The sequence below is a fragment of the Canis aureus genome, chromosome 26 (genome assembly GCF_053574225.1).
Source record: "Canis aureus isolate CA01 chromosome 26, VMU_Caureus_v.1.0, whole genome shotgun sequence".
Taxonomy (NCBI): Eukaryota; Metazoa; Chordata; class Mammalia; order Carnivora; family Canidae; genus Canis; species Canis aureus.
Window position 1 is genome coordinate 28,927,176 of NC_135636.1, and position 26,259 is coordinate 28,953,434.

A 26,259-nucleotide genomic window follows, 5' to 3' on the forward strand; every position below is an offset into this window, starting at 1 on the left:
CCTCATGTTTGTAAGTGTCCCTTGGGTGGGCCTTGATGTCAGTGCCGGGATCCACACAGGTTGGGTACAGAGGTGTGGGATTTCTCGGAGAGCTTGGAACAGAACTCACCCAAACCCCCTCAGTCCTCTCATCGTAGACCACTACATCACAAGTGGTGAGAGGGCCTATGAGAGTTCCAGGAGCCAGCTGCACCCACCCACAGACACACTTTCGGGAACCCTCAGACTCAAATGGGGGTGTGCACAGCTACATATCATTATGTCAAAATTGTCTGATTATGTGTCTGACTGTCCCACTACTTCCAAGAGTCAGGAATGTGTCTGGTTTTGCCCACTGCCATATTCCCAATGTCCATTCAGTGTCCAGCACACAGAAGGCACCCAATATTTGTGGAATGAATTAACGCTCTCAGATGTAGGCTCAGGAACCCACTTTGTGGTGTGTCCTGGCTTCAGCCCACAGACCTGGCTATCCTTGGAGTGGGGATCAGGAACTCTGCAAATCCAGGTCTCTAACGTCCCCGGCTGAAACTGGAGCCCTCCCATGAGGGGGCTGGATGTTTTCTTGAGTCAAGAAAACAACCAGCAGTTAAAAAGAATGAAATCTTGCCATTTACAATGATGTGGATGGAACTTGAGCACATTACTCTAAGCTAAGTCAATCAGAGAAAGACAAATACCATATGATTTCACTCATATGTGGAATTTAAGAAACAAAACAGATGCACATAGGGGAAGGGAAGGAAAAATAAAATGAGAAACGGGGAGGCAAACCATAAGGGACTCTTAACTATGAGAAACAAACTGAGGGTTGCTGGAGGGAAGGTGGGTAGGGGGTGGGGCAACTGGGTGATGGGCATTAAGGAGGGCACTCAAAATAATGAGGACTGGGTAAGGTAAGCAACTGAAGACTCACTGGATTCTACCTCTAAAACTAATAATAAGGTATATGTTAATTAAATTGAACTTAAAAAAAAAATTTTAGATTTTATTTATGGGCAGCCCCGGTGGCGCAGAGGTTTAGCACCGCCTTTGACCCAGGGCGTGATCCTGGAAACCTGGGATCGAGTCCCACGTCGGGCTCCCTGCATGGAGCCTGCTTCTCCCGATGCCTGTGTCTCTGCCTCTCTCTCTCTCTGTGACTCTCATGAATAAATAAAATCTTTTTTAAAAATAAATAAATAATCACACAGAAGAATGCAAAATGAATACAGTTTGCTCTGAGAACTTGTAACAGGAGTGCCTGGCCCAGTCTGGCCGTCCTAAAGTGAGATCTGAGGAAGGAGTCCAGCAGCGGATGAGCAGCGGTGAGGCGGGGAGGTGCAGAGAGGGAGGTTATGCTAGGCAGCTGTAAAAGTTCCCTCCCCCTTGGCTGCCCCTCTGTGGGCTCTGTTTGCTGGCAATCCTGACAGCATCTGCCACCTAAGAGGTCAGTGACTAATGTAGGGAGCCAACCTTTACCCCATACTTCCAGGAGAGGGCACCCTGCTCCTAGGTTTCGCTTTTGCCTACCAAAGTCCTGTGATGGCATAAACCTCCCAGCTGCCTTAAGGAGACAAAATAGTTTATTGCTCCTTCTTGTAGGAGAAACTAAGAGAGAATTTTGATGGATAAGGTTAGTAGTCTGTTGACTTGTTTTGAGAGTCTTTAGGGACGCCTGGGTGGCTCAGCGGTTGAGCCTCTGCCTTCGGCTCAGGGCGTGATCCTGGAATCCTGGAATCCTAGGATCGAGTCCCACATCGGGCTCCCTGCATGGAGCCTGCTTCTCCCTCTGCCTATGTCTCTGCCTCTCTCTCTCTCTCTCTCTCTCTCTCTGTGTGTGTGTGTGTCTCTCATGAATAAATAAATAAAATCTTTAAAAGAGAGAGAGTTTTTAGCCCATGGAAGCATCTGCTCTGGCAGTGGATAGTGACATTCACTATAATAATACTATCTGATATTTACTAAGTACTTTCTATGCTCCACCCTATAGGTTAGATGCTGCGATTATACCTATTTTACAGATGAAAAAAACAGAGGTTTATAGTGGTCAACTGGCCCAAAGTTAGGAAGCACTGATAACATCTGACTCTTGGACCCCTCTTGATAAGCATTGTGCTATTCTGTTTTCCTATCATGCTCTTCCCAATACCCCACCACACACTGGGAAGTACCAGATGCTGTATGTGAAGAAGACACAAGGGGGAATGACACAAAGACCCCTTTCCTGTGGAGCTCCATATTAGTGGGGGGAAAAAAATTTTTATTTATTTATTTATTTATTTATTTATGAGAGACACAGAGAGAGGGGCAGAAACACAGGCAGAGGGAGGAGAAGCAGGCTCCATGCAAGGAGCCCAACGTGGGACCCGATCCTGGGGCTCCAGGATCATGCCCTGGGCTGAAGGCAGACACTCAACCGCTGAACCACCCAGGTGTCCCAATAAATAAAATCTTTTAAAAAAATTAAAAATAAAATAAAGGCAGTTATATAAACCCTCATACACATGCTCATTCACACATACACATTTTCCTGGCCATCACACACAAATACACTTATATTCTCACTCACTCATACACATGCACACACATTCATTCATATATTCAGTACACACTTACTCCCACTTAGGTGTTCGACAAAGATTGGCCCTTGACCTATGCTTTAACTGTCACAGCCCTGAAGCCCAAGGTTCAACCAACGCTCTGTGAGCTGTTTGTAACACCCCTCCCTTCTTCTTCCCCTCCCTTTATTCCACAAACATTGCTGGCCACCCACTGGAGAGCAGACTACTAGGGAACATGGATGACTCAGAGCTGGCTCCTGCCCTCCAGGAACTTCCTACCTCTGGGGGAGAAAGACTCACCAAGAACCACCACTTAGACCATGGACACCAAGGCACATCTAAGCAAAGCATCCAGAAGGGAGGGAGGGAATGATGTATCAGCCTGGAGACTATGGAGGTTTCTCAGAGAAAGAGGCACCTATCTGGGTCTAGAAAGAACCAGGCAGAGAAAGCAGAAAGAGACCTGCTCCAGCATGGAAACATTTGAAAGTAGTCATGGCAGAGTTTAAAAAAAAAAAAAAAAAAAAAGTGAGGGAAAATAGCTAACATCAGGAACTCTTTCAAACCCTCCATGTAGGGGATCCCTGGGTGGCCCAGTGGTTTAGCACCTGCCTTTGGCCCAGGGTGTGATCCTGGAGTCCCAGGATCGAGTCCCACGTCAGGCTCCCGGCATGGAGCCTGCTTCTCCCTCCTCCTGTGTCTCTGCCTCTCTCTCTCTCTATGTCTATCATAAATAAATAAATCTTAAAAAAAAAAACCTCCATGTAGATTATCCTGTTTAACCCCCTCAATAATCCTATGGGATAAAAAAATCATTAACTACATTTTGTAGATAAGGAAACGAAGGTCAGGAAAACCCAGCTGATAAGCTGCAGAGTCAGGATCTGAACTCAGTTCCGTTTTTTTTTTTTTAATTTTTTTTTATTTAGCAGGCGCTAACCACTGCACCACCTAGGGATCCCTTTTTTTCGTTTTTTTTTTTTTTTTTTTTTTAATTTTTTTTATTTATTTTGAACTCAGTTCCATCTAGCTCCAAAGTGTAGACTCATGGTACCAGGGTTCTGCTGCTTTGGTTGTGATCACTTCTGCTTCCCACGCATAGATATCCTTCTTCTTTCCCCTCCTGACACTGAAGGGGACCCTGACAGGGGCAACCATATAGTATCACTCTCCCCATTGCCTTCAAAATCTATCTAAGTATCCTAGTGCTTCCTGCCCAAGAAGAACTTTCTGGTAGTGTGCCCTCATAGACCATACTATATTGTTTTGGTTTGGGCAAACAGCTTTATAAATATTGTGCCTCTAAATTCTTCACAGAGGATTAAATGCCTAGAAGGCCAAGACTCCTCCAGAGCAGCCACCAGGTCTTGGGCAAATCTGCATCCCAGCCTCTGGCTTCAGGACTGGCCCAGGAGAGCCACCTGGTCAATATTTTTGGACTGGAAGGTAGTCCTTGGGATGTTTGCCCAGTAGATGATGTTTTCTGATACTTTGTATCAGTTGCCCCCCAAAAGAAGGTATGAAGTATGAATTAATTGCCCATTTTTTAAAATTTGAAGAGTTCCGACAGAAATCCATATTTCTAAGTTCTCTTGAAAAAATGATGGGGGGGATCCCTGGGTGCCCGAGTTCCACGTCGGGCTCCCAGCATGGAGCCTGCTTCTCCCTCCTCCTGTCTCTGCCTCTCTCTCTGTGTCTATCATAAATAAATAAATAAATAAATAAATAAATAAATAAATAAATAAATCTTTAAAAAAAAAAAGATCAGATCTGGGAATTGAGTGTATGTTGTCATATAACAATGGGTGGAAAAAAAAAAAAAAAAACAATGGGTGGGCAAGTCAGATGTTAGCTGCTCTCTCTAGATGGTGTGTAAGTTCTCCAGGCCAACATACATCCTGGCCCTTGGCCCACTTAAGTTGTTCTGGCAGTTTGATCTCTGGCTTAGTTTTCTCAACAGTCCAGGATCATCCCAATGATCATTGGTTGCCATTCTTCCTTTTTTTTTTTTAAGATTTTATTTATTTATTCATGAAAGACACAGAGAGTGAGAGGCAGAGACACAGGCAGAGGGAGATGCAGGCTCCATGCAGGGAGCCCAATGTGGGCGCGATTCTGGGACTCCAGGACCACACCCTGGGCCAAAGGCAGGTGCTTAACCGCTGAGCCACCCAGGCGTCCCATTTGTTGCCATTCTTATTTGCATTGCAGCCACTGAGTTGTTTGCCTCTATGCTAGATGTCTCCACATTGCAGGACTTCCTGTGTTGGTTATATTTACCTATCTTCTAGTTGCCACTGGGATCCTAAAATGCAAGCATTAACACTAATCCCTGTGGGGCTCCTAGTTGGCTCAGTCTGTGGAGCATATGACTCTTTTTTTTTTTTTTTTTAAGATTTTATTTATTTATTCACAGATACAGAGAGAGAGAGGCAGAGACACAGACAGAGGGAGAAGCAGGCATCATACAGAGAGCCTGACGTGGGACTCGATCCAGGGTCTCCAGGATCACGCCCTGGGCTGCAGGCGGCGCTAAACCGCTGCGCCACCAGGGCTGCCCAGCATATGACTCTTGATCTCGGGTTGTTTGAGCCTCACGCTGGATGTGGAGATTACTTAATAAAATCTATTTAAAAAAATAATAATAACCCCTTAAACTCAAGCTTCCAGGATGGATCCTTGCAGCCTCCTTGTGAGGTGGGCAGGGCTGGAATTGTTACACATTTGACTAAAGAGTAAACAGGGGGGCACCTGGGTGACCCAGTTAAGTGGCTGCCTTTTGGCTCAGGTTATGATCCTGGGGTTCTGGGATCCAGCCCCACATTGGGCTTCCCGCTCAGCAAGGTGTCTGCTTCTCCCTCTCTCTCTCTGCCTCTCCTCTGTCTTGTGTTCTCTCTCTCTTTCTTTTACTATCTCTCAAATAAATAAAGTGATGAGCACTTGCCTTAAGCATCACAGAGTCAGCAGTGGACAAGTGCCTGGGGGTGGAACAGCTCACACCCAGATAGGGAGTTGGATATACCAGTGGTCATGTGGCATGAGGATTGTGCTCTGAGATCCTGGATCCTGGGGGTAGAAGAGGACAGTCTAAAAGGAGGACAAAGAGCTTGGCACCACTTCCCCATGGTGGTCTGAGGCTAACTGTTGGTAATCTGTCCTGGCATCCAGTTAGCTATCACTATGTAACAAATCACCCATGTTTAGTGGCATAAAACAATAATAATTATTATTATTACCTTTCAGTTTGGGGGTTGATTGAGCTCAGCTGGGCAGTTCTTACTCTGGGTCTCTTGTGTGGTTGCAGTTAGATAGTGACTGGACTGATGTCATCTTGAAGGCTTCCTCATGCACAGGACTGCCAGGTGATGCTGGCTGTCAGCTGGGACCTCAGTAGGCTGTTGCGGGACACCTGCACATGGCCTCTTCATGTAGCCTGGACTTCCTCCTAGCATGGTAGCTGGGTTCCAAGGATGAGAGTCCCAAGAGAGAGCCAGGCAGAATTTGTGTAATCCTTTTTTTCTTTAAAAATTTTTTTTCCTGGGGATCCCTGGGTGGCTCAGCGGTTTAGCGCCTGCCTTTGGCCCAGGGCGTGATCCTGGAGTCCCTGGATCGAGTCCCGCACTGGGCTCCTGGCATGGAGCCTGCTTCTCCCTCCTCCTGTGTCTTTGCCTCTCTCTCTCTCCGTGTCTATCATGAATGAATGAATAAATAAATCTTTAAAAAAATAAAAACATAAAAACATAAAAATTTTTTTCCCTAACTTTCTGCGCTCTAGCTCGTGGTGGCAGCAGCAGGTGCGCCCTCGACATGCAGAACGACGCCGGCAAGTTCGTGGACCTGTACGTGCCGCGGAAATGCTCCGCCAGCAACCGCATCATCGGCACCAAGGACCACGCGTCCATCCAGATGAACGTGGCCGAGCTTGACAAGGTGACTGGCAGGTTCAACGGGCAGTTTAAGACCTACGCTATCTGCGGGGCCATTCGCAGGATGGGCGAGTCTGATGACTCCATCCTCTGGCTGGCCAAGGCCGACGGCATCATTTCAAAGAACTTCTGACGGGAGAAGACCACGGATGGAGGACATTTGTCATAAATAAACAGTAAAACCCTCCCCCCGCAAAAAAAGTTTTTCCCTAGCTTTATGGAGATATAAAGGACATAGAACATTGTATAACTTTAAAGTATACAATTTGATGATTTGACAAACATACGTATTATGAAAAGATGAACACAATAAGATTAATTAACTATATACTTATTCGCCTCACATGATTATCAGTAATTCTTTTGTTGTGGTGGTAATAGTGGTGATGAGAACCTTTAAGATCTACTCTCTTAGGGGATCCCTGGGTGGCGCAGCGGTTTGGCGCCTGCCTTTGGCCCAGGGCACGATCCTGGAGTCCCGGGATCAAATCCCACGTCGGGCTCCCAGTGCATGGAGCCTGCTTCTCCCTCTGCCTGTGTCTCTGCCTCTCTCTCTCTGACTATCATAAATAAAAATTAAAAAAAAAGATCTACTCTCTTAGCAATTTTCAAGTATGCAATACAGTCTTGTAAACTATAGTCACCACCTTGTACATTAGAATTTATTTATCTTCTAACTGGAGGTTTATGCCCCCTGACCAGCATCTCCCCATTTCCCCACCTCCCAGCCCCTGGCAACCACCATTCTACTCTGTTTCTATGAGTTTGGCTTTTTGAGACCCCACATACAAGTAAGACATGCAGTGTTTGCCTTTATCTCTCTGATTTATTTCACTTATAACACCCTCAAGTCCATCAATCTTATCCCAAATGGCAGGATTTCCTTTTTTTTTTTTAAGATTTATTTATTTTAGAAAGAGAGAGTGTGTGCAAGCAGAAGGAAGGGCAGAGGGAGAGGGAGAGAGAGAGAATCCCAAGCAGGCTCCGTGCTGGGCTTGGGCTGATGGTGGGCTCGATCTCATAATCCTGAGATCATAACCTGAGCCAAAACCAAGAGTTGGATACCTAACCTACTGAGCCACCCAGGCACCCCAGGATTTCCCTCTTTTATGGCTGAATAATATTCCATTGTGTGGGGAAAAGTGGCATATTTTTTCTTTATCCATTCATCCATCAGTGGACACTCAGGTGTTTCTACATCTTTTTTTTTTTAAGATTTTATTTATTTATTCACAGAGACGGAGAGATAGAGAGAGGCAGAGGGAGAAGCAGGCTCCATGCAGGGAGCCCGATGCGGGACTCGATTCCGGGTCTCCAGGATCACACCCCAGGCCGCAGGCAGTGCCAAAACGCTGCGCCACCGGGGCTGCCCCGTGTTTCTACATCTTGGCCATTTTTTGGTATCACCTTTTATGATCTAGCTTTGGATTCATACTGGCATCATGTTCATCGTACTGTTATTTGAAGTAGTCACAAAGACCCACTCAAGTTCAAGAGAAGGGTCCAGAGATTCTACCATTTGATTAAAGAGTAACAAGGTTCTAGACGAGCATGAGGGATAGGGGATGTTGATGCAATCATTTTTGAAAAATATACTCTACCAGAAAAGGAGAGGGGAACTCTGGAGTCAGATGCCTGGGTTAGAATCCCATTTGGACTCTTTTGGCTCTGGTCTGTTTCCTCATCTATAAAATAGGACTAATAATAGCACCTATTTCATGTGATTGTTGTGAGAATTGAATGAGACAAGGTCTCAAAGGGCAGGGTACCTGGCACATGGCCAGTGTTCAGTCAATATCGCTGTTGTTAGGCTATTATGCAAAGTCATGATAGGCCATCATGACAGGTCGTCATGACAAGTGTGAGTCACCACAGCAGGCTATTGCCTGTTTGTATGTGTGTGAGGAAACTTGGAGGCATGTTCAAAGCTGTATGTGCATGAGGGTCCAGGCACACATGCCCAGAGGAGCTGATGAGTGAGTCCATGTGTCGGTGTGAGCACTTACCTAGGTGAGACCTTGGGTGGAGGCCTGCTCGTGTGTGACGGCACATGCAGGACTCTAACTGTGTGTGAGTATGTGAGACAGGGGAGTGCAAATGACTGAGGGTCAGTGTGTGTCCATAGCTGTGCACAAGTAGTACTGGATATGGGTAGACTGAGCCATGAGGGTCCATGAGACTGTGGGTTATGGCCAAGCGTATGTGTTAGAGTGTGTGTATATATGTGCATGAGGGTGTGTGTATTTGTCCATACTTGATGCTTGGAAAAAATGAGAAAATGTAGAAACAAAGGATGCTTTCAAACCTTCCCAGGGATGTTTGAATCAAATGAACCCTTGGGGACTGTGACCAGCTGGAAAGACAAGGCAAGCCAGGTGGAGGCATGTGGAGAAAGGCTTTTCTGAGGTTCATAATCACACTTGGGCTGAGGGCCAGGGGCCCTGTTAGGGCCAAGAGCTTCCCACACACAGTCTCCTCTTCAGCTTGGATGACAGCTCCATATCTGGGCCCTCCTCCTTCTAATTCCCATCACTAAAAAAAAAAAAAAAAAAAAAATTCCCATCACTATTAGTAGGTAATTTGTTCATTCATTCACATATTTTTTTTAGTCATCTAGTTTATTCTTTTAATTTTAATTTTAATTCCAGTTAGCACACAAAAATATGGAACACTTTGGGGTACCTGGGTGGCTCAGTCAGTTAAGTGTCTGCCTTTGGCTCAGGTCATTGTCCCAGGGTCCTGGGATCAAGCCCAGCTCTGTGTCAGGCTCCTTGCTCAGCAGGGAGTCTGCTTCCCCCTCTCCTTCTGCCCCTCTCTGCACTTCATGCTCACTATCTTGCTCTCTCACTCTCTCAAATAAATAAAATCTTAAAAAGTAGGAAGTACTTGGGATGTCTGGGTGGCTTAGTGGGTGAGCATCTGCCTTTGGCTCAGGGCATGATCCTAGTCTGGGGATAGAGTCCCACAACAAGCTCCCTGCAAGGAGCCTGCTCCTCCCTCGTCTATCTCTCTGCCTTTCTCTGTGTGTCTCTCATGAATAAATAAATAAATAAAATATTTAAAAAAAAAAAGGAAGCACTTCATGAATTTGCATGTCAACCTTCCACAGGGGCCATGCTGATCTTCTCTGTATTGTTCCACATTTAGTCTATGTGCTGTCGAAGGAAAGTAGTCATTCAAATATCTATTGAATACCTCCCATGGACCAGGAACCATGCTAAAGGCTGGGGATAAAGCAATGAACAAAGCCCCTGTCCTGGAGGAGCTAATGTCAGTTGGAGGGGGTATTATATACGTAAACACGTGTATCGTGGACAAACGTCCCATCAGGTGATTGTGAGGGCCATGAAGAAAAATTAGAGGGATGAGGGTGACTTGGGAGGTGGGAGACACTCTAGAGAGGAGGTCAGGGAGGCTTGTCTGAGGAGCAGGAAACTGAGTGTTCAGGGGAAGACAAATATTTTAGGCAAAGGAAACAAGAAGCACCAAGGCCTTAGGTGAGAATGTGCCCAGCATATTCCAGGGATGAGGAAAGGAGACCATTGCAGCTGCAGTGAGATGAACTAGAGGCAGAGTGGAGGAGACTGGGTCACAAAGCTGCCAGGCAATGGAGAACCATGAGCTTCAGCAGGGGCAGCTGACCCTCTTTATTCTCCTTTGCCTTCTCCACCACCCTTATGTGTTGCTTTCCTACAGCTGCTGTGCCAACTTACTGTGGGCCAGTAGCATAAAGCAACTGAAATTCTTCTCGCAGAGTTATGGGCACCAGAGTCCAAAATCAAAGTCACCAGGGTTACACTTCCTCCAAAGGCTCGAGGGGAGAATCCTTTCTTGCCTCTTCCAGCTTCTGGTAGCTCTGAGAGTTCACTGGTTTATGGACATATCCTGTCTCCATCTTCCCATGGCCTCCTGTTCTCCCTCTGTCTCTTCCCTCTTCTTGTCTCTTCGGAGGATGTTTATCATCGGATTTAGGATTTAAGACCCATCTAGAGGGGCAGCCCCTGTGGCTCAGTGGTTTAGCGCCACCTTCGGTCCAGGGCCTGATCCTGGAGACCTGGGATTGAGTCCCATGTCAGGCTCCCTGCATGGACCCTGTGTCTCTGCCTCTCTCTCTCTCTCATGAATAAATAAATAAAATCTTAAAAAAAAAAAAAAAAAAGACCCATCTGGATAAACATCTTGAGATCCTTTTTTTTTTTTTTTAAATTAAGATTTTATTTATTCATGAGAGACACACACAGAGAGAGAGAGAGAGAGAGGCAGAGACACAGGCAGAGGGAGAAGCAGGCTCCACACAGGGAGCCCGACATGGGACTCGATCCCAGGTCTCCAAGGATCATGCCCTGGGCTGAAGGCGGCACTAAACCACTAAGCCACTGGGGCTGCCCACATCTTAAGATCCTTAACTGAATGGTACCTGCAGTTCACAGGTTCTGGAATTAGGATAGGGGTATATCTTTTGAGGGGCTGCTGTTCAACCCACAGCACTTCATTTTTCTAGGATCTAAGACAGACCAAGTTGGGCCTCTGTGGGTTTCAGTTTCCACCTTTGTGAAAGAGAAAAATGGTACAGACTCCTAGGGTTGTCAAGAGAGAAAGATGAAGTTGTAAATAAAAAGGTGTCCCACATATGTAGGTGCCCGATATTGAATTGTTATTGGGAGATGTCCCCATGAAATTAGTCACTTTAGCAAGTTTCTTGAGCTTCTGTTGAATGCAGAGCCTCTACTAGGCACCACAGGAGTTGAAAAGGAAGGGACAGGACCAACATCAGATCCCCCTCTTGACACTACTCTAGTTGGCAAAGAGTCCTTGTCACCCTCACCCTTTGTTTTGTTTTTTTTTAATACATGGCTTTCTAGGCAAAGTTCCTTTTTATTTTATTTTATTTTTTTTATTCGTGAGAGACACAGAGAGAGAGAGAGAGAGAGGCAGAGACACAGGCAGAGGGAGAAGCAGGCCCCATGCAGGGAGCCCAACCTGGGACTGGATTCTGGGACTCCAGGATCACGCCCTGGACTGAAGATGGAGCTAAACCGCTGAGCCACCCGGGCTGCCCACCCTCACCCTTTGTGATGCTTAATTTTGTGTCAGCTTGTGTCAGCCACAGCGTGTCCAAATTAAACATTATTCTGAGTATCTGTGCATTTCCAGATGAGATTAGCATTTGAATCAGTGGATTTAGTAAAGTAGATCATCCTCCCCCATGTAGGTGGGCATCATCGAATCCTTTGAGGGCCTGAATAGAACAAAAGGTGGAGGATGGTAGGATTTGTTCCCTTCCTGACTGTTTGGGCTGGGACATTGATCTTCTCCTGCCCTTGGACTAAATTACCACCACCAGCTTTCCTGGGTCTCCAGCTTAGAGGTGGCAGATTATGAGACTTCCCTCTCTGTAATCATAGGAGCCAGTTCCTCAAAGTAAATTTCTCTCTCTCTTTTTTTTAACATGGATGAATAAAAAAATAAAAATAAAAAAAAAAAACATGGATGAATCTCAGATACTAAGTTGAGTGAAAGAAGCTAAGCAAAAAAAGAGTACATGCTGTATAATTCCAATTGTATGAAGTTCAAGAACAAGCAAAACTAATTTATGTTTCTAGAAATTAGGATAGTTACTTTGGCAGAGGGATTGAGGAGTCTTAACTGAAAAGGGACCTGAAGGAGCCATCTAGTGGTCTGGAAATAGTCCAGGAAGAGTTTACATGATTTTAACAAAAGTAAAAATGCATGAAGCTGGACACTTAGGACAGGTGCATTTTATTTACTTAACTTTATGTATGTTGTAACTCAATCACAACATTAATAAGTCTACCAATACCAAATGTTGACAACGATGAGGAGTACCAAGACTTCTCATGCTTTGTTAGTAGGGGAGAAGCAAATATGCCTAAGCAAATATGCATAATATGCTTTCTGGGGAGCCACTTAGCAATGACTTGCAAAGTTGAAGCTGTGCATGCCCTTTGACCCACCAATTCCATTCCCAAATCTATATCTGAGAGAATATCATATGTGTGCACAGAAGACATGTACAACACTATTCATGGCATCATTGTTTGTAAATATGAAATATTAGAAGCAACCTGAAGGTCCATCAACAGGATAATAATGTGGTGTACTCATGTAATGTAATTATACATACCAGATGGGTTATAGAGAAGAGGTAGAGAATCATAGGTAGTAGACCTAGAAGGGCCTGAAAGATCTCCAGCTTAGAGATGGCAGATTGATCAATCAAGGTGGCTTGATTTGAGGTTGACTTTATTTAGAGGAAGGATACTTGGTAAAATTTGTCCAGAGAGATATATTAATCTTCAGGGAGGTCTTTATGACGGCCTTGTTTCCTCTCTTGAGCCTTCAGAAAGGGTACTACTTCCCCTAGGGTCCTCACAAGCAGAGGCCTCTAATTTCCTGTCAACTCCATGCATCTCAGAACCTTCTCCATTCCCTAGCACTCCTTGCATTGTTGTTTCAGTTGAACTGTCTGAGCCTCTCTTTCCTCACTTGCAAAGTGGAGATAGTTAAAGTACTGCCAAAGAATGAGCTTGGTTGCAATAATAGAAAACCAGACTAATAGGTTAGGGGACTTTGGCTTACAGGAAATCTCAACACAGGGAGCTACTTGGTTTGTTTCACTGGCTTAATGACGTCATGGCCAGTGTCTCTGTGATTCTGTTGGCCTTTTCCTCATGTTGTGGCCTCATGGAATATGTTGTTCCATGGATGACATAATGTCCATGTTCCAGAAAGCCAACGTGTTCCCAGTGTTCTCAGAAGTTTTACACAGTGGGTGTTCTCTTCTGTCTCATCGGCCAGAACTATATCACAGTGCCCTCCTAAGCCAGAAGTAGCTAGGAAGGAGGATATTGATGAGGTCGGTCACTAACCAACAGTATTCACACACACATATACTTCTCCGGGGTGATATGAGGATTACAAGAGCATAGTGCCATCAGAATAGCTAAAATGTAAAAGGCTGACAATATCAAATGTTGATGAGAATGTGGAGCAACTAGAACTCTCATACATTGTCAGTAGGAAAATAAATTGGTACAATCCCTTTGGAAACTATTGGGCGGGCAACCCGGGTGGCTCAGCAGTTTAGTGCTGCCTCCAGCCCAGGGCCTGATCTGGAGACCCGGGATCGAGTCCCGCATTGGGCTCCCTGCATGGAGCCTGCTTCTCCCTCTGCCTCTCTCTCTCTCTGTGTCTCTCATGAATAAATAAATTAAAAAAAAAAAACTATTTGGCAATATATATGAAAACTAAATCTCTATCTCCCTTATGATTCAGCAACATCCTAGGTTTATATGTCCAAGAGGAGTACATAAATATGTCTACCAAAAGGTATGTACATGAGTGTTCATGGCAACCTTCTTTTTTTTTTTTTAAGATTTTATTTATTTATTCATGAGAAACACAGAGAGAGAGGAAGAGAAATAGGTAGAGGGAGAAGCAGGCTCCCTGTAGGGAGCTCAATGTGGGACTCAATCCCAGGACCCCAGGATCATGACCTGAGCTAAGGCAGACACTCAACCACTGAGACACCCAGGCACCCCTCATGGCAACCTTCTTCTGAAAACAACCTGATGCCCATCAACACCAGAACAGTTCAATTGTAGACTATTTGTACTACAGGACCCTGCATGACAAAAAGAGACAGGGGGAGAAAGATGAGGAGGAGAGAAAGAAACTCATACACACAACAGCATAACTTGCCCAAAGTCATGCTGCAAAGGTGGGATTCAAGCCCAGATGTGGTGACCCCAAATCCTGAACATCTTAGAGCAAATGGAATCTCCAACTGGTGGGAAGGTAAATTAGAAAAGCCTTCTTGAGGGAGGTTTAGCAGTATTATTATTAAAAATGTAATGGCCTGGGATCCCTGGGTGGCTCAGCGGTTTGGCGCCTGCCTTCGGCCCAGGGCATGATCCTGGAGTCCCGGGATCGGATCCCACGTCGGGCTCCCTGCATGGAGACTGCTTCTCCCTCTGCCTGTGTCTCTGCCTCTTTCTCTCTCTGTCTCTCATGAATAAATAAATGAAATCTTAAAAAAAAATGTAATGGCCTTTGACTCAGCAAGTTCACCATCACAACCAACCCTCAGAAATGTTTCCATGTGGACAAAAAGAAGCATGTTAAGGGATGTTGACTTCAGCATTGCTTGTCATGGGGGAAAATAGGAAACAATCCAAATATTCACCAACAGGGTACTGAGGTGCATGTATTTGGAAAGGCTCTTAGAAGTGCAATGGGTAAAAGTGTACACTCTTAGCTCAAATCATGTTTCATTCACTTGGATAATATACTTACCCTCTCTAGGCCTCACTCTCTTCCTATTTATCTATCTATTTATTTATTAAAAGTAAGCTTTATGCCCATTGTGGGGCTTGAACTCACAACTTTGAGATCAAGAGTCACATATTCCACCGAGTTGGCCAGGCTCCCCTCTTTTTCACCTCTAAAATGGAAAAAATGCTTGTGATCAAAGGCTGTCAGGTTGAAATGAGATATACATGTGAATAAAATGTGAAGCCCAGAGGGAGGATGGGGCCTGGTCTCTTGGAGGCACTTGGGGTTATTTCCATAGCATACACAGTATAGACACTGGGTAGTAGTTAAAAAGAACTGAGGGGGTAGGGAGGCACACCTGGGTGGCTCAATCAACTAGGCCCTTGATGTCAGCTCAGGTCTTGATCTCAGAGTCATGAGTTCAAGCCTCATTGGCTGGAGCCTACTTAAAAATAAAAAACAAAAGCAAAAAAATGGGGTTAGGAGGTATGCCCCCCCCAAAAAAGGAGGTATCCCCCACTGGTTCAGTTGAAGAGCATTTGACTCTTGATCTCGGGGTTGTGAATTTAAGCCCCATGATGGGTGAAGAGACTACTTAAATAAATAAATATTTTTTTATAATTTAAAAAAGTAAAAAGAACTAGGATATTTCTATGTACTTGTATAGAAAAGACATAGCTCAGAACAATATGATCAAAAGCAAAATAATATTTTCCTATATGTTTAAGCCACAAATCCATAAAAAAACAAGATCTGGCAGGATGTGTACACCTGTATGACAGTGTTACCTCCAGGGCAGAGGAGGAATTTTGCTGTTTTACCTCTGGGCTCTGCCACTTACTAGCTATGTGATGTTGGGCAAGTTATAGTGACCTTCTGTGCCTCGTTTCTCACATCTTTAAAATGGGGATACACTAGCAGCTACCTGATAAATGCTTGTAGGGATTAAATGAATTAACATCCATGAATCACCTAGAATAGTGCCTGCAGCACAGTGTTGGATAACTGTTAGCTATTACTCATGAAATTAAATTTCTTTTCATTCTTTTGTGCTCTTCAACTGTGCTGAAACCTACACTGTCTTCATCAGAAGTGGGAGACAGCTACCCCCCGCCTCACAATTCCTTCAGGGTTTTTTTTTTTTTTTTTTTTTTTTTTAAGATTTTGTTTATTTATTCATAGAGACACAGACACAGGCAGAGGGAGAAGCACGCCCCCTACAGGAAGCCTGACGTGGGACTCGATCCCGGGTCCCCAGGATCACACCCCAGGCTGTAGGCGGCCCTAAACCGCCGCGCCACCGGGGCTGCCCCCTTCAGGGTTTTAATTTTTTTTTTTTTTTTTTTTTATTTATGATAGTCACAGAGAGAGAGAGAGAGGCAGACACACAGGCAGAGGGAGAAGCAGGCTCCATGCACCGGGAGCCCGACGTGGGATTCGATTCCGGGTCTCCAGGATCGCGCCCTGGGCCAAAGGCAGGCGCTAAACCACTGCGCCACCCAGGGATCCCCCCTTCAGGGTTTTAATGCAGAGGAAAATCTTGAGAAAGTTTGAAGGATTGTCCTGGAGACACAGGGTAAAGACAGGCCCCGGGGTAGTGGAAGAGAGAGGGGCTGAGAGTGGGACAGTGGAGGAGAGGATGGAAATGGCTGGACCCAGGCTCCAAGGACAGGGCCTCAGGACCATATTTCATCCAATTTAAGATCCACCATTGTAATATGCACTATCATTTTGTGTAACACTATGTACTTTTTACATGTTCCTCAGCTGTAACATGCATCCCAATTAAAAGGCAAACAGATGTGCATTGTAGACTCATTTAAATATAGGTCCTTAAAGCCCTGAATGATTATAATGCCCTCACCCTCACCCCCCCCCTTTTTTTTTTAATATCCTACTAGACTGTAAAATAAGTATAGCAGGATTTTCCCTGTGATGATTACTTCGAAGTTTTTTCCAGGGGTGGGAGGTCGGGGTGGGGTGGGTGGGGGGATAGTAAATGTCAAATTCTTTCCTTAAACCATGTCTCATGTTCTTTGTTCCCATCCATGGGCTGAGTCAGCCTGTTGGGTGACCCAGGCCTGCCCTGGGGGGAGGGGGGAAGCCACACAACTGAGTTCTTTGAGCCTCTCCCCTGCCCTGAGGGCAGCAGCAGCTGGAACTGGGCCCAGCTTTATGGGGGAACAATGGTGCCAGCCAGCTGCGGGGGAAGCAGGGCTGAGCAGCCTGGCCCAGCCTGGCCTGGTTCCAAAAAAGTGACCCTTGTACCTAAGGGGTCCACACCACTCAGGCAAAGGTCTGAGAGATCCCGGGAAAGTGGAGAGGAAACTGCCTCAACATTCCTGGTAAACAACTTTGTGCATGAAATCCAGGAATCTCTTAGCCAGAGGCCTGCGGGGCCCTTAGGATTGAACTGTCCCATTGTACAGAAAGAAAATCAAAGATCTCAGAGGGGCTAAAACTCACTCCAGGTCACACAGTAAGTCAGAGGCAGAGCTGGAGCCAGAATCCAGGTTCCCTCTGACTCACCAAGTCCACTGTCAAATGGATGATTTGCGCAATCTATTATACACATGCCCAGGTCATGCTGTTTTGGCAGTGTCTGTCTGACACATTGGATAAAGTATTTGACCCACGTAATCACTGGAATGAGATCCACAATTTGAAATGTGAATATTTCCAGGACAGAGGAGATCTCTGGGTACCTGCCTACCCCCATTCTTTCAAGCCAGTCTTCACTGTGACATGGTAACTGCCTGGGTTCAAAGCCTACCTTTAATATTTCCCATGTGCGTGACCTTGGGTAAATTCCTTTGTCACTGTGTTAGCTGGCCTCCATGAAGGACACCCATGTATGAAGACCCTTCCTACAATGATTAGAGCTGACCTGTGATTTTACCACTAGGGTGTTACAGAAATGACAGTGTGACTTCTGAGGCTAAGCCAGGAACTACATTTCAGCTTCCTCTTTGGTCTCTTAGATCAGTTGCTCTGGGAGAAGTCAGCTGCCATGTTGTAAGCACATGCAAGCAGCCCAATGGCGAGATCCACATGACAAGTAACTGATACAACTGCCAACTGATTTGCCAGCTGTGGAGGCTAAGAAAAATCAAGGTCATTCCACCTCAAGTTTAGCATTAGCACAAGTACAGCCATCTTAGGCCCCTGTGAATATGAGCTGAACTTTACAGGAAAAACTGCAGGGAATCCCATATCAGAAAGACAACAGAGCCCACCTCCGTGGTAGAAAGTCCCATATTAGAATGAGAACAGAGCTCAATGCCCTTAAGCCCCATATTATTAGAATGTAAATAGAACTTGAGAAATTCCTCCACCCCTTCTGAAAATCCCTTAGACCAGCCTATAAAAAACCCAGCTGTAACCCACTTCGGGGTCCAAGTCCCTGCTCTGCTGTGTCGGGTACACTTGGACCCAAGCTCGAGCTTGTAAATAAACCCTCGTGTGTTTGCATCGGTGTCGGGTCCTTGGTGGTTTCTCGGATTCACAATCTTGGACACAACACCAGCCCTGCTCATGAGCCATTGGAACTGGATCTTACAGCCACAGTGAAGCTTTAAGATGACTGCAGTGCTGGTTGACAGCTTGGCAGGAATGTCTTGGGGTGCCCCAGGCTAGAATCAACCAGTTAATCTTCAATTCCCTACTTGCAGAAAATGTGTGAGATAATAAATGAATATCGTGGTTTTCAGATCTTAAGCTTTGTTATGCAGCAATAGAAAATGAGTAAAGTCATCCTCTGCTTCCATTTCCTTATGTTTGAAATGGAGATGACAGTAGCATCTGCTTCAGAAAATCACAGTGAGAATCCAATAGAATGATGCTTGGGAAATAAAAAATAAAAAAAGAATGATGCTTGGGAAGGGTCTGGCTCCTGGCAAACACTCATGGAGCCAACATTGTTATTTTACAGTCTATTCTTTGAGAGCAAAGGTGAATACTGTGTGAGGAAGGTCCAGAAGGGAGGATGAGTAGCAACACTCAGGTTCTTCTTTATCTTCCTGGCATCTCGGTTCTGACTCTCTACTTGCATACCCTCTCTGGGGACAGAAGTCCTAAGGGAACCTCAGTCTCCTTTAGGAGGCAGGGTGGGAGCTAGCCACTGCTCCTCCAAGTATTCATCCGACAATCTCAGTCTCTGGCATCCCCACCTCTGCAGTTTATCTAGTAATTTCTTGCTCATCTGCTAGGAGGCCCTATCAGCAGAATTCACTTCTATTTAGCACTTCCCAGGGATATTCCCTGACCATTGACAGCCACATGGCTAAGGATTGCTTTGCTCCTTAATCCATCTCTAAGAAGCAAGTTTAAATTTTAACTCTGCTACTGATTTGTCTTTTGTCAAGTCGCTCAACCTCTTCAGCCCCATTTCCTCATCCGCCAAACAGAGGTCAGGAATTTTGCCTCAGGGTTGTTGGAGGAAGAAAATGAAGCAAGACAGTGAGATATGAATGCTTTGTTAAGTGGAAATAATAAATTGTAAATGCCCCAAGCCTGTCAGTGGCTGCCCAGCTCCCTGCTCTGCCCTGTCCTCCCCACAGTCACACTGAATTCTCACATGCCTTCTTGCCTGGGGCTTGAGACCAATCTTGTTTTTTAATCAGGGAACTTTAAAGAGACTTGATTTCTTTAATTAGGGGTTTAGCTATAAATTGAAAATGTCCTCTAGTGCCGTGTTTCCCATGCCAAAGACCAGTTCAAAATAAACTGTTTTTAATAAAAAGTAATAAAATCACAATATACACCACTGATCTTAAATCTGAATGTAGGCAGCCCGGGTGGCTCAGCGGATTAGCACCGCCTTCAGCCCAGGGCGTGATCCTGAAGACCTGGGATTGAGTCCCACATCGTGCTCCCTGCATGGAGCCTGCTTCTCCCTCTGCCTACGTCTCTGCCTCTCTCTCTCTGTGTCTCTCATGAATAAATAAATAAAATCTTAAAAAATAAAATAAAATAACATTTTGTTTAAAAAAAAAAAAAAAAAAAAAAAAAAGGAGGGCAGCTCCGGTGGCGCAGCGGTTTGGCGCCGCTTGCAGCCTGGGGCGTGATCCTGGAGACCCTGGATAGAGTCCCACGTCAGGCTCTCAGCATAGAGCCTGCTTCTCCCTCTGCCTGTGTCTCTGCCTCTCATTCTCTCTCTGTGTCTCTATAAATAAATAAACAAAATCTTTAAAAAAAAAAAAAAAGGAGGGCAGGGATCCCTGGGTGGCGCAGCGGTTTGGCGCCTGCCTTTGGCCCAGGGCGCGATCCTGGAGACCCAGGATCGAATCCCACGTCGGGCTCCCGGTGCATGGAGCCTGCTTCTCCCTCTGCCTGTGTCTCTGCCTCTCTCTCTCTCTGTGACTATCATAAATAAATAAAAATTAAAAAATAAAAATAAGAAATAAAAAAAAGGAGGGCAGCCCGGGTGGCTCAGCAGTTTAGCGCTGCCTTCAGCCCAGGGCCTAATTCTGGGGACCTGGGCTGGAGTTCCACGTCGGGTTCCCTGCGTGGACCCTGCTTCTCCCTCTGCCTGTGTCTCTGCCTCTCTCTCTCTTTCTCTGTGTCTCTCATGAATAAACAAATAAAATCTTTAAAAAAAATAAATAAAAATTAAAAAAAAAATTTTTTTTAAAAAGGAAGGAGGTTTCAGGCTGTATAGTATAAGGAGAGGGCACCCAGATGGAGCCCAGCAGCCTCTCTCAGTTGGGGAAACAGAGCTGAGAGTCTGGGAAGACCAAGAGTACCAAGGAGGAGAGAGAGAAAGAGAATTCTAAAGATCTACTCAAATATTCAGCTGAGTACTTATTAGCACATGCATGTGAAGAAGCTGTCCAAGGACAAGGAAAGAACCAGACAAAAGGTTTAGAGGAAACAGTGTTCAGTGCTCATAAGGGCCAAGAATAGTTAGTGCCTGTTTCCACCAGAAAGGCTGGCAAGCTTCATGATTCATAAGGCATTGGGAAGAATACGCAGATGGGTATTGCCTCAACAGTGGAAAAATCCTGGGCCTACACTAAGCACTGTTTTGGTCCCACCTAATCTTAAAAGCAAGACTCTCAAAGGATCAAACTGTTTCCAAGTAAATGCATCCTAGAACAAAGTTCAAGAATACTCATAGAATTACAAAAATATTCAGCTGCCTACAAGTAACATTCATGATATCCAACATCCAATAGAAAATTTTACCAGTCATGCAAAACAAGAAATAAGAGAAGAAAAAGAAATTGAAACTGACCCAGAACTGACATAGATGTTAGAATAAGCAGAGAAGATACTAAGAGAGCTATTATGACTGTATTGTACATGTCCAAAAAGCTACACAGACACACAGAAGATATAAAAAATAAATATCTAAAGATGAGTGAGATTTTGTTTGTTTGTTTCTGGGCCACCTATTTTTTATTTGTTTCTTTTGAGACCACCTCCAAAAAGAAAATATAAAACAAGAAACAGACTTTGTTTCAGATACATAAACAGTGTGCTGGAGTTTAAAGCATTACTGATAACATTGTTACAGAAGAATGTCAGTTTGCTCCAGGGCACTTAAGTGTTCCTGAGGAATAAACATGATTTCTATTTTCCTCCTACTGGGATGTTCTCAGGTATAAGTCACTGCTCCTGCATATTGACATATTTTAAACTTTTTTTTTCTTTTTTTTTTTATTTATGATAGGCACACAGTGAGAGAGAGAGAGAGAGGCAGAGACACAGGCAGAGGGAGAAGCAGGCTGCATGCACCGGGAGCCTGACATGGGATTCGATCCTGGGTCACGCCCTGGGCCAAAGGCAGGCACCAAACCGCTGCGCCACCCAAGGATCCCTTGACATATTTTCCATGTAGAAAATATGGAGCCCAGGGATCCCTGGGTGGCGCAGCGGTTTGGCGCCTGCCTTTGGCCCAGGGCGCGATCCTGGAGACCCGGGATCGAATCCCACGTCGGGCTCCCGGTGCATGGAGCCTGCTTCTCCCTCTGCCTCTCTCTCTCTCTCTCTCTCTGTGTGACTATCATAAATAAATAAATAAAAAATATTAAAAAAAAAAAAAAAAAAGAAAATATGGAGCCCAGAAATCATGCTGACAGTTGTAGGCCATTCCCAATCCCATGCCAGAACTAAAGGCTAATGGCCAACATTCTTCTTTTAAAGAAGGTGAGAAAACAAGTCCTAATCAGAAACTAATCCCATTCTTTGACCACATCCATCTGCACCAGTCCCACTTCCTACCAGAATTCTGAATTCCAGGTGTTCTCTACCTGTGGCTCCTGATTTCCTTAAGATCATTCCTGAGAAGGGTAAGATTTTAAAATACACTGAATGAGGGGTGCCTGGCTGGCTGAGTTGGTGGAGCATGCAACTCTTGATCTTGGGGTTGTAAGTTCAAACCCCACACTAGGTGTAGAGATTACTTAAAAATAAAATACACTGGATGGGATTAACAGCATATTAGACATTATAGTATGGAAGAAAAGATTACTAAACTTGAAGATACAGCAATAGAAAAAAATCTAAAATGAAACAGAAGAAAAAAATTTAGAAATAATGAACAGAGCATCAGTGAGCTGAGATAATGTTAAGCAGACTAATACACACATAATTGGAATCTCTGAAGGGGAGGAGGGAGGGAGAGACAGAAAATTTATTTGAAGCAATAATGGCTGGGACACTGGGCGGCTCAGTTGGTTGAGCCTCAGACTGTTGGTTTTGGCTCCGGTTGTGATCTCAGGGTCATGGCACCCCACATGCAACTCTACACTCAGGAGGGAGTCGGCTTGGGATTCTCTCCCTCTCCCTTTTCCTCTATCCCTCCCCATACACACTTTCTCTGTCTCTGTCTCTCTCTCTCTCTCAAATAAATAAATAAATCTTTTTAAAAAATGGAACAATAGTGGTGAAAAAATTCCAAATATGACATGTTTATTTTTAAAAATTTTTTAAAGATTTTATTTATTTATTCATGAGAGACACAGAGAGAGAGGCAGAGACACAAGCAGATGGAGAAGCAAGCTCCATACAGGCAGCCCGATGTGGGACTCCATCCTGGAACTCCGGGACCACGCTGAGGCTGAAGGCACTCAACCGTTGAGCCACCCAGGCGTCCCTTATATTTTTATTTTAAAAATATAAATAAATATAAAATAGGGACGCCTGGGTGGCTCAGTGGTTGAGTGGTTGAGCATCTGCTTTCAGCCCAGGTCCTAATCCCAGAGTCCTGGGATAGAGTCCTGCATCAGGCTCCCTGCAGGGAGCCTGCTTCTCCCTCTACCTATGTCTCTGCCTCTCTCATGAATAATTAAATAAATAACCTTTAAAAAATAATAAATATAAAATAAATATATTTTAAAGTATTTTTAATATTTATTTTATTAAAGAAAATCTTTATTTATTTTAAAAGATTTTATTTATCTATCTGACAGAGAGAGAACACAAGCAGAGGGAGTGGGAGGCAGAGGGAGAGGGAGAAGCTGGCTCCCGGCCCAGCAAGGAGTCCAGCAGATGCTAACCATAATTAATTATTAGGGAAATACAATAAAACTGCAATTAGAAATTACCCTACTATGGGGTGCCTGGCTGAGTCAGTTGGAGGAGCTTGCACCTCTTGATCTGAGGGTTGTGACTTCGAGCCCCATGTTGAATGTAGAGATTGATTACTTAAATAAATAAAAATTAGAAAAAAAATGTAAAAAAAAAAAAAGAAATCTCCACACACCTATTAAAATGGTTAAAATTAATGAAGCTGACCATAGCAAGTATTGGTGGAGCTGGAACTCTTATACACTGCTGGTTGGGAATATAAAATTGTACAATCATTTTGGAAAATAATCCAGCAGTTTCTTAAAATGTTAAAAGTACACTTATGTTTTCAATTAGCAATAATTGCGCCTCAGATAAACCTCATTGGCTACAATATCGCCACTGAGCAAAGCTACACTTACCTTATGATATAGAAATTTCACTCCTAGGCATGTACTCAAGAGAAATGAAAGCATATATCCATACAAAGATTCATATATGGGGCAGTCCAGGTGGCTCAGCGGTTTAGCGCCTGCCTTCAGCCCAGGGTGTGATTCTGGAGACTCCCCACGTCGGGCTCACTGCATGGAGCTTGTTTCTCTCTCTCTGCCTCTCTCTCTCTCTCTGTCTCATGAATAAATAAATAAAATCTTAAAAAAAAAGATTCGTACATGAATGTTCACAGCAGTTTTTTTCTTTTTAATTTTTATTTATTTATGATAGTCACACACAGAGAGAGAGAGAGAGGCAGAGACATAGGCAGAGGGAGAAGCAGGCTCCATGCATTGGGAGCCCGACGTGGGATTCGATCCCAGGTCTCCAGGATCATGCCCTGGGCCAAAGGCAGGCGCCAAACCGCTGCACCACCCAGGGATCCCACAGCAGTTTTATTCTAATAAGTACATATTCCAAAAACTAGAAACAATCCAATGGTCATGCATAAACAAATGGTGGTATATCTGTACAATGATATACTGTTTGTCAACAAAAAGAAATGAACTATTAATACATGCTACAGTTTTTGTTGTTGCCTTGGTTTTGGTTTCTTTAAAAAAAAAAAAACAAAACAACAACAACAACAACAACAACACAGGTTGGGCAGCCCAGATGGCTCAGCGGTTTAGCACCACCTTCAGCTCAGGGCATGATCCTGGAGATTCGGGATCAAGTCCCATGTCAGGCTTCCTGCATGGAGCCTGCTTCTCTCTCTGTGTCTTCATGAATAAATAAATAAGATCTTAAAAAAAAAAAAAAAAAGATTCACGAGAGACACACAGAGAGAAAGGCAGAAAGAGAAGCAGGCTCCATGCAAGGAGCCAGATGTGGGACTCAAACCCAGGAATCCAGGATCACACCCTAAGCCAAAGGCAGGCACTCAACCACTGAGCCACTCAAGTGTCCTGAGTAAAGTCTTTAAAAACATCACTGTCACTACCGCCACCACCACCTATCTTTCCCAGTGTTTCATCGAAGCTGGCGCTTATTTTCTTTCTTTTCTCTTTCTTTCTTTCTTTCTTTCTTTCTTTCTTTCTTTCTTTCTTTCTTTCTTTCTTTCTTTCTTCTTTCTTCTTTCTTTCTTTCTTTCTTCTTTCTTTCTTTCTTCTTTCTTTCTTCTTTCTTCTTTCTTTCTTTCTTTCAAAATTTTATTTACTTATTCATGAGAGACACAGAGAGAGAGAGAGGGAGAGGGATAGGGAGAGAGAGAGAGAGAGAGAGACTCCATACAGGGAGCCCAATGCGGGACTCCATCCTGGGACTCCAGGATCACGCCCTGGGCCGAAGGCAGGCTCTAAACTGCTGAGCCACCCAGGGATCCCCACATGCTACAGTTTGGATGAATCTCAGAATACTTGTGCTGAGTTAAGAAACGAAACACAATGAGTCCATACTGTATGATTTCATTTGTATAAAATTCTTTTTTTTTTTTTTAAATGTTTATTTATTTATGGTAGTCACAGAGGGAGAAAGAGAGAGAGGCAGAGACACAGGCAGAGGGAGAAGCAGGCTCCATGCACCGGGAGCCCGACGTGGGATTCGATCCCGGGTCTCCAGGATCGCGCCCTGGGCCAAAGGCAGGCGCCAAACCCCTGCGCCACCCAGGGATCCCCATTTGTATAAAATTCTAAAAAAATTTAAACTGATCAGTGGTTTGCCTTGGGACAGGTTAAAAGCAAGGAATTCTAAAAGGACATAAGGGAACTTTGAGAAGTGATGGATATTTTGGTTTCATGGGTCTTTACATATGTCAAAGTTTATCAAATTGCACACTTTAAATATGAGCAGTTCATTGTATTTCAATTACATTTTAATAAAGCTGTTTGTAAAAGTTTTCCGAGTGATTCTAAGACCCAGTATAGGTTTGGAATATTGTTATAGAGCATCTGAAGCTTAAAAGAAACCCCACAATTCCATACAATCCCAACAAATTTACTATTGGCATTCTGGTGGATCATCTAATCTTTTTTCTTTTTAAGATTTTATTTATTTATTCATGAGACACACACAGAGAGAGAGAGAGAGAGAGAGAGAGGGAGAGACACAGGCAGAGGGAGAAGGAGGCTCCATGCAGGGAGCCCGATGTGGGATGGGATCCCAGGTTTCCAGGATCATGCCCTGGGCAGAAGGCGGCACTAAGCTGCTGAGCCACCCGGGCTGCCCTGGATCATCTAATCTTGTCTTCAAATTTGTATACATTTACTTATGACAAAATCTTTTTTTTTTTTTTAACCAGAAGAGTAATATATGCCCAATGAAATCTGGAAACATATAGAAAAGTAGAAAGAAGAGAAAAGATCACCCATAATCATGCTACTCAAATAAAACCACTGTTGACATTTTTAGTGTATTTCCTTCCGGGCTCAAAGGAAAGGTCTTAACTACAGAAAGAAAATTTGGAGGGGAGCCTGGCTGGCTTAGTTGGTGGAGCAAGCAACTCTTAATCTTGAGGCTGTAAGTTTGAGTCCCACACTGGGTGTAGAGGTTAC

The 26,259-nt window shown here is 44.4% G+C and overlaps 1 protein-coding gene, 1 non-coding gene and 2 pseudogenes across 2 annotated transcripts in view; 2 read left to right on the forward strand and 2 right to left on the reverse strand.

The window, feature by feature from the left end:
- LOC144298224 (uncharacterized) overlaps positions 1-26,259 on the forward strand; it is a 250,004-nt gene that overhangs the window by 145,316 nt on the left and 78,429 nt on the right. The window lies entirely within an intron of this gene.
- LOC144298825 (small ribosomal subunit protein eS21 pseudogene) lies at positions 6,304-6,654 on the forward strand (annotated as a pseudogene).
- On the reverse strand, positions 9,534-9,641 carry LOC144298939 (U6 spliceosomal RNA). The gene has a single exon (XR_013365773.1). It is a non-coding gene; the product is annotated as a U6 spliceosomal RNA (small nuclear RNA).
- LOC144298937 (U4 spliceosomal RNA) lies at positions 23,571-23,689 on the reverse strand (annotated as a pseudogene).